At 36.1% G+C, this 17,282-nt stretch overlaps 1 long non-coding RNA gene across 2 annotated transcripts in view; it reads right to left on the reverse strand.

The window, feature by feature from the left end:
- The window catches only part of LOC120621921 (uncharacterized), a 145,160-nt gene extending 134,409 nt beyond the window's left edge, over nucleotides 1-10,751 (reverse strand). For both annotated transcript variants that reach the window (XR_005658345.1, XR_005658346.1), the window contains exon 1: nucleotides 10,539-10,751. This is a non-coding gene — a long non-coding RNA (uncharacterized LOC120621921). The remainder of the gene's footprint in view (nucleotides 1-10,538) is intronic.
- Between the last annotated feature and the right edge of the window lie 6,531 nt (nucleotides 10,752-17,282).

The raw sequence follows: 17,282 nt of genomic DNA on the forward strand, positions 1-17,282 counted from the left end.
AGCCCACTCATCTAAGAAAAGTAACCACCCACAGTAAAAAGGGTTAAAAACCTCAAAGTCTTTGTTACCAGGCTTTTTGAGGCACAGCTTCCCTTGCTCAGACCCACTTCCACTTCTGGAAGTGTACTTTCCTTTCTAATAAAACTTTTCTTTTCTACTGTATTTCGATGTCTTGCTCAATTCTTTGTTCAACACATCAAGAACCTGGAAAACACGCTGGGAGAGGACCCCACTCTCCGGTAACAAAACCAAGGGTTATTTCCTGAACATATCTATATATTTGATCCTAATTATAATGATGAAATTGAAAGAGAGACAGCATGAGGGCACAAATTATCAACACCATGAATGAAAGACAGGCTGTTATTCCATTAATCCAATTGCTACAGATAGAAAAAGAATAAGGAACTATTATGAAACAATTTTATGCCAACAAATCTGACAACTAGGAAATCATGTACAAATCTCTGGAAAGAAATAAAACCTGTGTAATAAGGCAATGACAATAAAAATTAATCTATTAGATAAGTTCATTAACAAAAATTTTCCCACAAGGACAACACCAATTAAGATCATTTCACTGTTATATTTTATCAAATTTTTCAGGAAAAAATAATGCCAGTCTTTTCATTAATATATTACAGTCTTTCATTAAAGAGAAAAAAATTGAACACATGTCATTTTATGGGCTACCATAAATCTGATATTAAAACCAGACAAATCCAAGGAATAAAATTATAAACCAATATCCCTCATGAAGGTACACATAAAAGTCATCAGTGAAGTATTAGCAAACTGAATCCAGCAAAATAGGAAAATTTTAGTACATCATAAGAAGAGGTGTTTGTCCCAGGATTGCAAGTAGTTTAAAACTTAAAAACCAATCAATCGCTGTAAATCACAAAATTGTGATTACATAGTGAAGAAAAATTTTATGATTATTTCAATGGATATAGATTTAATATTTAACCAAATTCAACCTTAATTCGTGATTTAAAAAAAAAAAAACAACTCATAACATACAAAGAATATAAAGAAACTTCCTAAACCTGATAAAAGGCATCTAGAGAAAAAGCACAAATGATCACACTTAATAAAGAAAGACTGAATTATTTCCCCTGAGGGAAGGAGCAAGATAAGGGTGTTGGCTCTCACTGTTTCTACTGAGTATTGCACTGGGTAATGAAAGAAGTAAAACTGTCATCATTTGCAGACAATATACATAGAAAACCTTCAGGAATCTACAGAGCAACTATACTAAATAATAGAGCACATCTCAGAATACAGATAATTTATTGCATATTTACACTAATAAGCATTTGAAAAAGAAAGTTATATGTAATAAAATTATAAAGTATATTTAGGGAATGTTCACAGAAGTTTTATTCACATTAATTGAAAACTACCCAAATATTCCTTGATAGGAGGATAAATATGTCGTGCTGAATATATACACACACACACACATTATAAAATTATTTAGCAATAAAACAAAAGATGACTAATACATGCAACAATGTGGATGAATTCCAAAAATAATATAAACCAGAAACAAGGAGTATATACAACATAATTTCATCTATCCAAATCTCTAGTACCAGTAAAGCGAATCTATGAAGAAAGTACCCAAAACATTGATTGCCATTGGTTATTTTCAGGGCAACTGGGATAGCTTTGGAGTGAACAAAATGAGTTATCTAAGCTGACAGTGTTCTGTATCTTGATAGGTGTGTGTATTGCACTAGTAATTGCATTCACCAAAGCTAACTGAATTATACATCTGATATCTGTGCATTTTATTGTTGAAAATTATACTCCAATCAAAAAACAGAAGAAAAAGAGACAAAAGAGAAAAAAGAGGGAAAGAAGGAAGAGTTAGAAGAAAAGAGGGAAGAAGCAAAAATAATAGTCCCGGGGACTGGGAGAATCTGAGCCAATGGTTTGGGATTATGATGCCAACAGCTGAGAAAAGAGGAGAGCTTAGTTCTGAAGGGCCAGGGTCCCAGCCGGAATTTTGTAATATTTCAAGTGGCCAATCTAAATCTTGATACAAAAGAAAAACATATTTTGGAGATGAAAAATAGAAAAGATGAGTTCTGAACTCTGACTTTTCTATTGGTTTTAAGTAGCAGTTGGAGTTATAAAAGTTCATTCTCAGAGATTCATCTGTGTCATTCTCTCATTCAGTTCCTTTAACTTGGAATATAAAAGTTGTTCCAAATTACCCACTGTATTTCTGCCAAACTTTTATGTGAAGAATTGGGTGGCAGGTGTTTCATTCTGTAGTCATTCTTAGAAGGGTTTGTTCCCATGTTTGAATGGAGTCAGTTGTACACTGCCCCCTCCCCCAATCTCACGCAGCAGCCTTGCCTGAAATCTATTCTTCCAAAGTACGGTGGAATAACCCATTTATAATTGCAGTGACCGTTCATTTCTCTCTCTGTTGCTTTGCTGTGCCAAGCATATCAGAGCTAAATTCTTGGCAAAAGACTTTTTTTTGCTTGTAATAATAGGAAAAGAATCCTACTCTTCCCTGAAGTATGTACGCTGGATGCATATGAGGAAAGTCCTAAAATAACAGAGAGGAGTATCTTCACAGCAACGAATGTATGTAAAAGTAAACTCTCACTGCAACTACACCGAGGTACTTTGTCTGTGGAACAAGATAGAAAATAAATGTTTCCTTTTGAGAGCAGGAAACCCCGAAAACCCAATATAAAATAGGTCAGTCAGACTCTGCAACATAATCTTCATAACCACCCTACTGGATAGTCAGATATTCATTATTACTCCTTTTTATTTCAGATGGTGAAATTTAAGTTAAAAGACAGACACTAAGTTGGCTAAGATCGAAAATAGTAAGATCCACAAGTGGAATTTGGATTTTTATGTTTCTAGTTCCACATTCCACTCTGTTTCTACTATCTCAGCTTGTTCTATCACCATACTCCAAGCATCTAGTCCAGGGCCTGCACTGAATGGGGCCTCAACGACTATGTGGTGAATGAAAAACCTACCTAACAGTTATCATCTATAAGAGATGACTGGAGAAGTTCTGAGAGAATATTCATGACTAATACATATATCTAGGGCATCTCAATTTTCTTAGAACCACATGAAACAAAGTTGAAACGTAACTATATTATGGCATATATTGCTCTCTAGCAACATAAATAATAAGAGGACTCATGTATTTCCAAGAACCAGTATTTGAAGAAATATGTTAATAAACCACTTGAAAAGTTTCTGGCATAATATTAATGTAGGGAGGAGACAAGAGAATTAAAATGTTCAATCAAGCTACATTCAGAGACTGCAATGTGCTGATCAGACCAGGAGGAAACCTGCAGCCAGACCAGGAGGAAACCTGTAGAACAAAGGAGGATTTCTGCTGGAATAGCAAACAACCCATTTCCCCACACCTGTCAAAGGGGAAACAGGAAAAAAGTCTTTAAGTGGCTGCCATACACAAATAAAATCATCCATTCCCCATGGCTAAAACCATAGGAAACCTATGGCATAAAGACTGGGAACTGCCAGCAGGCCTTTCACGCTACAAATTCTTACCTTTTCATACTACATACTCTTCCCCTTCCCTTTCCTCGCTGTATGTCTGTATCAAAGGAATGGGTAAACGATTTAAACTGTAACTCGCAGGAACTAAAGGATCCCTCTCAATGTCTTTTTCTCGGTCCTTCTGTCTCTCTGGCCATGTCTCTCTGACATTCTCACTCTCTGCCTCTGAGAGGAGACCACACTCTGTGGAGTGTTACCCCTTTTCTAATAAACTTTCCTTTTGACTCTAACTTCAGCGTGTGTGTTGAATTCTTTTCTACCCTCTCCACCGAAGGACCCTCTTCTCTCAGTGCAGGTCTTGTTCTCTGTCCACCTACACTCTGGAGAATTTGCCCTGTCCTGTATCAATGACCCAGCAACTCCACTTCTGGGGATTTATCCAAAAAAAATTGAAAACACTAATTCAAAAAGACATACACACTCCTCTGTTCACCGAAGCATTATTTACAATAGCCAAGATATGGAAGCAACTTAAGTGTCCATCGATATATGAATGCATAAAGATGTGTTATGTATATAGAATAGAATATTGCTCAGCTCTAAAAAAGAATGAAATCTTTTCATTTGTGACAATGTGGATGGATCTAGATGGCATCATGGTAAGGGAAATAAGTCAGACAAAGACACATACTATATGATTTCACTTATATGTGGACTCTAAAAAAAAAAACCATGAATAAACAGAAACAGATTCGCAGATACAGAACTGATGGTGGTCAGATGGGGACAGGGTGGGGATGGGTGAGAAAGGTGAAAGATCAAGAAGTACATATTGCCAGTTATAAAAGCAGTCACAGAATGTAATGTACAGCATAGAGAATATAGTCAATAATATTGTAATAACTGTATGGTGGCACAGGAGTACTAGACTTATCATGGTGATCATTTCATAAGGTATATAAATGTCTAATTACTATTGTATACCTGAAACTAATATAATATTTGTATGTCTACTACAATTGAAAAGTAATTTATTTTTTAAATCAAGTTTCTGGCATGGTTAGAAATTTCAATGATTAGTCCCTAATGCACAACAGATCAGAGACTTGAGGCTATTTTAGCAACAGCTGAGAATGTGTTTTATAATTCTCCTGAAGTCATTTGACCTTCGAATTGCACCAAGACAACCAATCACCATCTATTTTAATGGGGGTAAGACAGCCATATTGGATTGACAGTTAATCACATTCCAGGTGAGTTAGACAATGTTATCCATTCAGAGACAGACATTGATCCTGTAGGGTTTTTTAGTTTGTTCATTTGCTTTGTTTTACATTGGGCCAGTGGTCTTTAGGTTTCAGTGAAGTCCCTGAATTGTGGATACGTATCTCTTTTGGGAGAGGTTTCATAACTTTATATTAATGAGTCTATGAAACCAAAATTATTAAACACTATTTTAGTCCTTAAAATCTAAGAGATGTCCTCAAAGTCTCCATTTTCCAAGTTGTACTCTAATGAAAATAGTATCCATTGTGGTGGAAGCTCTAAGCATGGAGAGGATCACTGGTGGCCTCCTCTGAGGTTAGTTATTTTCTCTAGAGTCTAAGAATTTGACAATATATCTTCTTCAACAAGACCTTTGGATATGGACTAGTGGCCAACCATCTTTCCTCATTATGGAGATGTTCTTCTGGAAGACATATCTATGGTACACAGAGATGCCTGCGATATTTTCTGAAAATCACCTATAATGTTCTCGAAGCATCTGAACAGATAAAAATTAATAGTGACGATTCAAACACTATGACATGCTGGTAAAGGCAAAACTATGGAGACAGTAAAAAGCTCAGTAATTGTCAAGAGTTAGTGGGGAGAGAGGTATGAATAGTACAGAGGATTTTCAGGGTATAACGATTCTGTATGATACTATAATGGTGGATACATGTGATTTTACATTTGTTTGTTTATTTTTAATTTTTTTATTTTTTAGGCAAGGGAACCCTTGGTTGACCTCACAGATTGCAAGGACCTTAAAATTCCTTATTTAATTTTTTACCCATGTAGCAAGCATCTGGTCTTCCTAGGTGGTTTCCCATCCAAGTACATCCAGGCCCGACACTGCTACATTTGTTTAAATATTGTACATTCTGTACACTACCAAAAGTGAACCTTAATGTAAAACTATGGATTGTGGATGATAATATGTCAATGCAGTTTCATCAATTGTAACAAATGTATCACTCTGGTGCAGGATATTGATAGTGCAGGCAAGATGATATATGAGAACTCTCTACCCTTTAATTTTTCTATAAACCTAAAACTTCTCTAAAAAACAAAGCGTGTATTTTTTTTAAATGGAAAAATGGGAAATATGTTATAATGAACTGAAATGGTTCTCAATGTCACAGTGTAAAGCTCTGGTGATTCTGAGTTGGAACACTTGCTATATAGCCTCAAAGACAAAGAAGGCCTTTCCATTCTCTTAGCCTAACATCAAGGTGGCATGATGTGTCCTAAGGAAGCAAGCCTTGGTTTACTTTACCCATTTAAATGCACGGAAGGAAAATGTAGGAACAGAAATAGAGCCACACATGGGATTTTTAATCACACAATACCCACAAAAAAGACCCAATCTGACTAATGAAACTAAAAGCTCCTTTTGGGAAAATAAGAAAGTAGCAGGTTGAAGGTCAGAAAAGTATATAGAGAAATATAAATATTACTTCCCTACTATGGCCCTGCTCTTTAGTACCACTCAAAGTCCTAGAATTTTCAAACAAGCTACTCAATGATTGAATTCCCATGTAGGTGCTCCTTGAGAAGAGATACTAGCCAAATGAAGTAATTTAATTGGCTTGCCAATCTAATTTTTCAGCTACTGGAATTCTAGTTTATTTATCTGTCTCCTAGTAGGTGCTTATTCTTGTATATCCAAAGCCCAGCATGGTGTTTAAACATGGCAGACACTCAACAAATGTTTGCACATTAAAAAAAAAAAAAAATGATTATCCTGAAATGGATATTCACTTAGATATTCACTTTAGAACAGTGATTCTCAAAATGTGGTCCTCAGACTAGCATCAGCATCACCTAAGAATCTGTGAGAAATGCAAATTATTGGGCCCCACCCACAGAGTCCATAAATCTGGGGTTGGGCCCCAGTAATCTGAGTGCTAACCAATTCTCTAGATGATTCTGGATGCATGTTAAGTTTCAAGAAACACTTTTTTTAGAAGTTAGTCTAATGAACTAATGAATTGAAATTCCTGAACCAGCGAGATAAAACCATGATGACCTCACCAAATTTCCCCTCTGAATTGCTCTTCGATGGTATCTATGGTCCATCCTTTCAGGGTACAGCCTGGAGCTGCCAATTTACTGACTTCCAGAAGGCCTATTAAGAGGTGTTTTCCATGGTGAATTCAACACAGATCAGAATTTGACCCATATCAACTTAGAAATCTGATGTTTGTCAACCCTATGTTATTACAGGTATTACCTACATATATTAGCCTGCATAGATATTGTAGAGAAAGTTATCAGAGAAAATGGTAGGTAAACCAGAATGGCAATCTTTACATTTATAATGAGAAGTATAATTATCATATAGACCTTAGTAATAATCATTGCATTTCTTCTCTATAGCCAGACCAACCTGGAAAAGTCAAGAAATTTCCTCAAAAGCAATCAAACCCAGAAGAGTGAATGATACTAGTGTTTAATGTAAGCAAGTTCAAATAACAATAAAAAGGCTAATATTTAATGAGTATTTTCTAGATATCAATTGCTTTGCTATGTAATTTAAATATATTCTGGTATTTAATCCTCATAATAGCTCTATAAGTTGGGTATGATATTACATCTTCATTTTGCAGATTAGAGAACTGAGGGTTAGAGAAGTTAAGTAGTCCGGCCCAGGGTACCCTACTAGTAAATGCCAGAACCAAAATTTAAACCTCAGTCTGCATTACAATATAGCAGTGCTACTAACTACTACACTAAGTTGCCTACTAAGTTATCTAACACAGGGGTGTTAGTCTTACAGTAGGCAACTTAGTGTAGTAGTCCCTTAATGGGACCATAATACTTGTAGTCCCTCTGCCAATAATTTTTCATTAAACAGAAAAACTAAAATGGGCTCTGCCACTGGCCACTTACATAACTCTTTTTTTTCTGTTTCTGTTACCTGACCGATATTTTTTAACATGGGGGGTCACTTTTTTTTTTTTTTTAACTATGTGAATACATTTAATCAGGTTAGAATCAGAGACTTCAGCTATAAAACTGCTATATCTTTCAAAAGAGTTTGCATATCTATGATCTAATTTATTGTTGATGTTACTATTTTTCTCTTACAGAATATATATATTTTTTGCCACTTTTCTGATTTCACCAAGAAACTCCTTAGTATTCTTCAATTTTGACCAGTAACAGTCAAAATCAATTGGGCAAATTTCTCTAAAGACCATAGGTAACACATTGCAAAATTTCCACCATTTTTTATCAGTCTCTCTTGTCCCAACGCCCTTAAAATCCTAAAAGGAGAGAGACAGAGAAACTTAAAACCAATGACCTCCCATGTTTCAGGCACAGTTTCATTCTATTATTTCTTCTAACCACCACAGGAACCCTGTTAAGGTAGGTATTATCATCACAATAATTTTACAAATGGAGAAATTGAGATTCAGAGAAGAGATAGATTCCTTGAATGATTTGAAAGAAAGTCTGTCATCAAAGCCTGGGTTTGTTTCTCTGCTCCGTTCTTATAGCCTCACTGTGAAGATGCAATGGTTTTCTGAAGGTTGTTAGATCAACTGGGGAGTAAAAGGAAAAATAGCCTTTCCTCGCTCTCATTATATTCTTGTTATCTCTTCCACTGTGATGTCTTTCTGCCTATCATACACTTTGACTTTGCATCCTCTTTGGCTTTTAAAAGCATAGGTAGGTAGGTAGCTAAGTAAGACAGCCATCAACATCCTTGAAACCAGGAAACCAAAGCTCTGAGGTAGTTAACTGTCTTATCTAGAGTCATCAGTCTGTAAAAGGTAGAGATAAGAGGACTACCTAAATCTAAGGCCTGAGTTAATGCTTTGACCACTACACTACATTTCAGGACACAGAGCTGCTCTGGTTTCCAAAACAACAGGAGGGATGATTCATGGGGAAGCCCAATACAGGTTTTAAGAAGTAACAAGACTGTAGCATCAAATCACTCCTAAAGTTTCTGAAAATTAGTGCTGCTTTCTGGAATCTTATACAATCACTGAAGAGAGAACTTATTTTTTGGTTGACTCTGTGAAATACGTGTTTTTAAGGTAAGAGTCATCATGAGAAACAAATATGTCTATTTCCGTCATTTCTAGGACTTTCCCACAAGAAAGGCCAGCAGGAAGGAAACCTGGTACCAACTTTTAGCCACGTCATTAACACTGACCTACTTCTGCTTACCTTTTTCCTTTAAGAAGTTCATGCTCAGAATTACAATCATAGATCCCTCTAATTTCAATAGTAGATACTTCTTGGTTAAGAGGTTGTTTGGTCTCTAGGTAGCAGGATGCATGGCGAGTGAGAGTGGGAGGTGGGTGGGTGGGTGTGTGTGTGTGTCTGTGTGTGTGTGTGTGTGTGTGTGTGTGTGTGTGTTTTAAACTCTTGGCATTCATTCAGGCTCCCAGGGGCTAGTTAGTGACCAGCAAATCCAGGAAAAACAGAAATTGTTACCTAATAAAACACCAAGAAAATTTCCAGGCCTCAGGGCAAGTAACACCCCTGCCCTTTCTAATTCAAAACCACATTCCAATTGCAAACTGGAATCGTTTTTGTTTTCAAAGTGATGCTAATTTATTAGCCATGGTGCAAATGTTGACTGTGGTTATGGGACTTCAAAAAGAATGTCTGCAGTCCAGAAAGCTTGAGGGGGAAAGAGAAATCAATCAAGAGGTGAACAGAATCTGGTAGAGTTCTCCAGACCAGAATGACTATATTAAGCAATTCATTCAGTTTTCTCTTCCTTCATTAATTCTTTTATTATTGACCTACTAGATTCTGGCAACTTCCTAGGTGCTAAGGGTATACGTATGTTTAATATGTGGTCTATTTTCTCATGAAAATCACAGTTGGGTCAGTGACATGGAGTGTAAACAACACTGAAGACAAGTTTGTTACCTACTAAGATGGTGGAAAATGTCGGCAAAGGCATAGAAGAGCATATGAAAATTTTGAAATATGATAATCTTAAAGGATGATTTACACAAACTTTATTTAAATAAAATTTCAGATCTTCCAATAAATTAGAGGTGTTTCTGTTAGAGAAATTCTCTACATGGGATGAGAAAACTTTACAAGTGTCCTAAATCTTATTCTGGGTGTTTTCTCCTCTTTGTCTCTCTCATGCTGTCTCCTTAGAGACTTGTTTAAATAAAATTATTACTCAGGGTTCTTCGTTACATGCAAAAGAAACAGACTCTGGCAATCTTAAGCAAAAAAAGAATTTACTGAGAAGTTTTAAGACCCCACCCTGTCGACAGAAGTTTGAAAAAGTAGGCCTGGTAAACAAAGGAAACCGGAAGAGCCTCACAGGATCAGGCAGCAGAAACAATAATGGTTGACCAGGAACAATCTGTTTTTACTGTGCCTCAGAGAGGTAAAGCAATTTGCCAAGACCACACAGCAGCAAAGTACCCTGGCTTCTCCAAAGCTAAAAGTGTTTTCTAGCACTTCTTCCTTTGGTCCATGATATGGACATTTACCACTTTTTGACTGCCAATATCCCCCTTGATATTTGCATTCTTTTTTCCTTATCTTAATTTTTTAAAAATGTAATGAAATACACATAATAGAAAATTTACTGTCTTGACCATTTTAAAGTGTCCAGTTCAGTGACAGTAAATACATTCATATTGTTGTACATCTGTCACAACCATCATACTCCAGAACTCTTCATATTGCAAATCTGAAACTCTATACTCATTATATAACTTCTCCCCTTCCCCAGCCTCTGTCAACCACCCTCTTTGCATTCTTACCTTCCTTTTATGTGAGCTGCCAAGCCATGTGTTCCTGAAGGAAATGGCTGCCTCCCATTACAGATCTTTCTCTCCTTCCCAGGTTAGCCAGTAGGTGCCAGGTGACTTAAATTCAGGTAATTTAGTGCCCTCTTCCAGGCATTTGTACCTTTAGTAAGACAAAGATATAGAGCTGGTTGGAGTCACAGTCATGGAAGCTGCAGGAACATGTGGTCTGCCTCAAATCACACAACTTAATAAATGGTAGAATCAGGGTATCGACCCACGTAATCTGAAATCTGAACCCACAAAGCTATTAAAATAGCTACATTACAGCCATTTATTGAACAGAAAGTTTGTGAGTCTTTATATAGTAGGTCATAAGAATACAAAAACTACACAAACAAGGTTCCTGCCCTTAAGGAGTACTATTAAGTAAGGACATAAACTAGCAATTACAGTGCAATTTGATGGTCATTTCTATAACTTTTAATAGGAATATACAGAAAGAAAAGCCTAATTTGACCTGAAATGTGGGAAACGATTCTCAGAGGATTTAATATTTGAGCCAAGTCTTAAAAGTTGCAGGCAAACCCTGGAGAGCTAAGAATATGCAAAGGCACTGAGGCATGAGAGGCCACAAAGTTCCATGATCTACCAAAAGGCTCAGAAACTGCTAGACCATAAAGTGAAGAATGAGACCTAGTCAAAGAGGACTCAGGACAAGTGGTTAGCGCATAGATTGGGAAGGGGGGAGGGTTTCTTATGCTATGCAAAGAAATTTTTTTTAACCCTTCATGACTATGCTTATAAAAAGGAAGTCCTTGGATCTCCTGTAAATTCATGAAACATTCCACTGGAATATTAAAATATTGTTGATGGATATATTTCTCAAGGAGAAGATCTAAAACTTACATCCTCTTTTCATTGTGATGGGTAGAAGATGGGGTCTGGGGTAAAGACAATGGCAAAACTGTTGAGGTACTGCTGTTTTCAACGTTTCTGTATCCTACCCAAAATGTACTCTTTCCATTGGTAATTTACGGTGTAATCCTCACAGTGGTAAAACTGTCATTGCTAGTATTTACAACTGGAGTAGAGGAAGAGAGTGCATGAGGATGGAGGATAGGAAGCAGAGGAGTGTGAAATAGGAGAAATAGGAGTGTGATTTTTTTTCCCTAGGAGTAGCAGCATGCCAATTGCCAAACCATGAGCTCATCCTGAATGTTAACACAGTGAGTGCCAGGTGAATAAACTGTTTATTATTAGGCTTTACCATGCAGTAAGTACCTCCTTTCCTGGGTAACACCTGCTGTTGCAATGCGTATCAACTTTGGGAACATTGGTCCCCATTAACATGGAAGGAACATAAAATGTGTGAGAGAAATGCTTGCGCAGAGAGTGATTAACTGGAAAAGTTTTGTAGAACACATTTTTTTTTAACTCCATCTGTGCTGGTGGGGTGTTAGTAACATCTGTCTTCCCTTTCCAGTTTTATGTTTTAAGGTAGGAAGCATTGGATATGAATTTTCTTCTTTCTCCCCCTTGGCATCTCATACGAAGGCATACAAGTTTTTTAAAATGTATACCTCACTAACCTGAATTAAACTCTATCAATTTAACAAATCACTTAGCAAAGAAATAGTGAGCACCCTGCTAAATTCAGAGGTTGTGGGAACTCTCAAGGAGCTTAAAATCTAGTGGGGAACACAACTTTAATGACTACTAAGGATACAAACAAATGTGCTCCACAGAAAAACGTAACATAATTTGGTACTTCATTCATTATTTACATTTATGTAAGCATGTTTATTAATTTTCAAATAGACATCTTCTCTGTGTCCAATTAACTGCCCAAAGATAAGACTGTTAAAAAGATTCTGAGGAGATATATTATTTCTATTATTTACTGCTGTATTATAAACCACCCTCAATACTTAGTTGCCTAAAACCACAACTATCTTAATATATACATGATGAGTTGACTCAATCAGTTCAGCTCAGCAGTTCTATTTCACATGATGTTGGCCGGGGCTGTTCTCAAATGTTTCAAATTGAGAAAACTGACTTGAATATCTTCTATCTTCCCAATGATTAGGATTCTAAAATCAGAATATAGGGTAATTTGTTGCTAGTCTGCCTACATTCTTGGGCAGTCTCCTCTAATCTTATAATTTCCACTATTTCCTATGCTGATGGTTGCTGGAATGGTATCCATTCTGAGCTCTAGCATCCTAGCATGTGTAAGGGCTTTTAAAAACTGGATCTTCCAAGACAAATCAAGCTATTCGATATGCCTAAACTAAAATTACCCCATCTCTTCTTCCACTCTGAACAACCCATCCACCTCCTGAGCCTACTGTTTTCTTCCAGAGTTTTGTGCTTCAATGAATGGCATTCTTGTCCACTCTTTGGCTTCAGCTAGCACTTCTTAAACTTTAATATGCAAAAGTATCACCTGGGGATCCAGTGAAAATACAGAATCTGACTCAGGAGGTCTGGGGCGAGGTCTGAGAATCTGAATTTTTAGAAGTTCCCTGATGATGCCAATGCTAGTCCATGAAGATTAAAAGTCTAAGTCACAAAACTTGAATATACATGACATATTGTTTCATCTCCTTTTTCCTTAAAAAATAATCAGCAAATTTTATCAGTTATTCTAAATAGTTGTTAATAAATCTGAAATCTTTCCTTCTTTCCATTCTTTCTAGTTTAATGTGGACAATTGCAATGAGCTTCTCACTTAAATATTTGGTCTCATTTCACACTCATATAATCTATAGGGCATTGCCAAAATTATCTTTTTCATATGAAAATATGATCGTTACTTCTCCTTGCTTAATGCTTTTTAGTGCTTCCTACAGTGTAAAGAATAAATTCATTTGAATATTCTTCCCCTACTTATGTGTCCTACTTCATGTTTCGCCATTTCTATAACTCTCCACTTTTAACTTCCCCTTTCTCCCACCTCCAACATATATGCAGTCTATGCTCCAGAACTCAGAGTGATCTTTCTATGTATCTTGGCCTTTGTACACTCTGTTTTCCTGCCTACAGTGCAACTTATCCTTTATATATCAAATATTATCTACTTCATAATGCCTCTCTGAACCCCAAGGCTGATTTAGAAACTCTTCTTAAGTGCTCACTACACTTGTATGTACCATCATAAAATCAATCTTTCTTTGTATTACAATCACTTGTTTCCATGTTTCTTTTCTGAGTAAGCTATAAGATCTTTGAGAGCAAAAATCATAGCTTTCCAACTTTGTATCCCAATGCCCAGCTCAGGAAATGATGATGACTGTACATATTAAGAGATAAGTAAATTAGTGACTAAATGAACTTACTTCAATATTTGACAGTATTAGTAAAACTGGATTTTAGCTCAAAACAAGAATTCTATTGCAAATAAACCTCTTTTATAGGTGTCTTGTGCAGTAGTGAACTGCCTGCCACCTGAGAGAAAAATAGACAATATAAAAGGAAGTTCTATTTTAAGTGTGTACTCTAACCATATAATTCAAATCCCTTCCAATTATAAGATTGTATGATATGAGATGACTTTGAAAAGGATATTTGTTTTTAAAAGTTTCCAGATCATATAATACTTTCCTTCTAAACTATATGGGAAGGACTTGACACATCTTTCTTTAAAGAAAATTTTCCAGTTCAGCAGAAAGACCTGCATTGCAATAGCTTCAGGAGGCAGGGCACTAATGTAGACAACCTGATTTTGAACTTCTCTCAATGCTATTTCTAACTTCTATAAAATCTTTGCACTTCAAATCCATAAAAGAATTGTTGCCAGAAGAAAAATTAGAATTTATTGAATCATATTCTCATAGAACAGAAGCTACTCCCAGAAGACGTACTTTTCATTTGGAGATATTGCACTGAATTTATAATGATCACTTTTTGGCCCATCTTACTGGAAAAACTGCTAATTTCCTTCCAATTGGATATTTAAATAATACCTCTTCATAAGTCACAAGGTTCAAGAATATCATGGCTAACTGAGCTCTATAAATTTATTTATTCAACAGTCACATGAAAAATTAAGTACTTAGAAGTGCTATGTATTGGTTAATGTAATATGGCTGTATAAACAAGACACAATTCTTTCCCCAAGGAAAGATCAAAGTCAATTTTTTCAAATAGTAATAGAGGAACAACAACAAAAAAGTCTACTTATATTAATTCACTAAGTGACTAAATTAATGAAAAGCTATTTCACACACACATACACACACGAGAAAACTCTTTTTTTTACTTCTGTACTTACTTTTGCCTCTGCCATTATTTAGGTGTTTGGATGTGCTTTCCCTTTAGTGTGTGTGTTATTTTAACCTCTATATAGTGGTGGATATATGCCTTACCCATTTTTTTTCTCTTTGCCTCACCCTGTTCTCTTACCTCTGGGCCAGTCACAGAGATTGTCTGACGAATACAGAATATAGGTGAGTTCACCACAGCCATTTTTCTTCCCCAGGGCTTATGCTACGGCAAGAACATGGGCAGAACAGAGATGGGGCAGAGGCAAACCCTGCAATGAGATGGTGAGCTAACCTTTGGTGAACTAAGTTTTGGAAAATTGAATTTTAGGAAGTCAACATTAGAGTAACCCTCAAAGATCTCACAATCTAGTCAAAGGACAAAGGAGTAAAGCTACTATTACAGTAGAAGCAAAGTCCTCAAAGTGTGGCCCTTGGATTAACAGCATTGGTATACTCAAGCTTATAGAATGCAAATTCTCAAGGTTCACCCCAATCTACTGAATCAGAATCTGAGACTAGGGCCCAGCAGTCTCTGGTTCAACAAGACTTCCAGGTGATTCTGATGATGGCCTATGTTTGAGAACCCTCAAAGTGTGAGAAGTGTTCTGGTAGAGTGATATGTCTGAGCACTGTATGGAGCACAGAAGGGCCAAGTAACCCAACATGGAGAACTCAAGGCAGGCTTCCAAAGGAAAGTTAGTATTTGACATTTTATCACTTAATTCAGCTTGATCTACTTTCTTAAATTCTTCCAGGGCTGCTATCAATAATATTGTGTGATTTGAACTTCTTCACATCTCCCTTCTCTCAACTACTTTGCAATGACCGTTAAGAATGAGGAAAACAGGAAATATAAATTTATAAGAAAATAAACACGATGCAGACAGTATAGAAATATCTAATTTTTGTTTAATGCTATACAATGGACAGAGCATGGGATTTGGAACAAATCCTTAACCTTGAGTTAGGGTTATCAAATTTAAGAAAACTATAATGTCTCCAGTTAAAGTTGAATGTCAGAAAAAGAGTGAATACTTATAGCATATGCATGTCCCATACAAGATTTAGAATTTAGTTATACTAAAAAATTATGCATTTTTTTTTTACCTGAAATTTAGTTTAACTGTGTGTCCTGTATTTTATCTGGTAACCTTATCCTGAGTTCAAGTACTGGACTATCACTCACTTTTTACCTTAAATTGGGTATATAACAATTACGGCAAGTATTTCTTGGCAGTTACTATTCACCAGACATTATTCAAAGTATATGAGAGCATTATTTTTTAAATCCTCACAATATTCTTATAAAGTAGATACTACTATCAATCTCCTTATACACACAGGAAACTGAGGCTTAGAGATTGAGTCATCAAAGCTAGCAGAGGCTAGAGCCAGAACTTGAATCAATATCTAGCCTGATTGCAGAACCAAAGCTTTTAATGACCATATTTTATTGTTTATCCTATATTGCAATTTTCTTAATTCTTGTGAATCTTAGTTTCATTTCTTTGGATTATCATGAAGACTAATTGAAATGATGTATTGCACCTAACTCAATTTGTGGCAATTGGTAGACAAATAGAAATACTTATTATTAGTAATATTCAAACCTGAAATCAAGAAAACTGACCCCAAAATATACTTGGCTTCAGAAAATACTTCTACTGTACAGCAGCCACAGGATATGAATGAGTCTTGGGAAAGAGGGATTCGGTTTATTTGGGATGGCATGGACTTATTTCGGCCCGACGTCATTAAGGACAGTTAAGGTTAAATCATGTATAATCTGGCAGAGTGTTGACTTTCTGGTCTGTCGTGATGACAGAAGGAGTGTCCTTCTGCAAAATGCCATAATCAGTGGAGGAAAGATGGAGGCATGAAGTTTTACCTCAAATTCCAGATACTTCTAAGACCCCAAAGGCCACAGCTATTCTACATAAATAAGGCAAGAGTTAGAGTTACCATGTGGATAAGGAATGTAATGACTGAAAAGCCTGCAGCAAGAACAAGAAGGTAGGGTTGTCAAAAGCATGAACTTGATGTGTCCTACTTCACTGGTCATTCTAAAAATGAAAAGAAGTGATGCAAAATGTTTTTCAAGGTGCTAGGGAAGTAATGTTTGCTCGATAGATGATATGAATTGTGATTATTATTATTACGGAATAGACAATCTCTTTTGCAAAAGGAACTTTTATTTAAAACAGAAATCGTGAATACTTCCAAATCACAGTTGTCTCACGCAATACTCAATATATTTGTATATGCTTTAGTATTTGCCATCCTAAGGCAAAAAGAACAAAACCTCTTGTTCCCACGTCTGTTAGCTACTTTTGAGAACTTTAAAGGGTCTAAAATTTTACCTTACTTGCAAACTACAAAGATAGCCTGTCACAATTTCATAGATGCTATTAGAAGATCTGAGACAAAGAACACTTTATTACTCATAGCAGTATCAGAAGCCGGAGTATCAGCAATTTTTGCATTGTGC

This window comes from Pteropus medius, unplaced genomic scaffold (assembly GCF_902729225.1).
Source record: "Pteropus medius unplaced genomic scaffold, Ma_sr-lr_union100, whole genome shotgun sequence".
NCBI lineage: Eukaryota > Metazoa > Chordata > Mammalia > Chiroptera > Pteropodidae > Pteropus > Pteropus medius.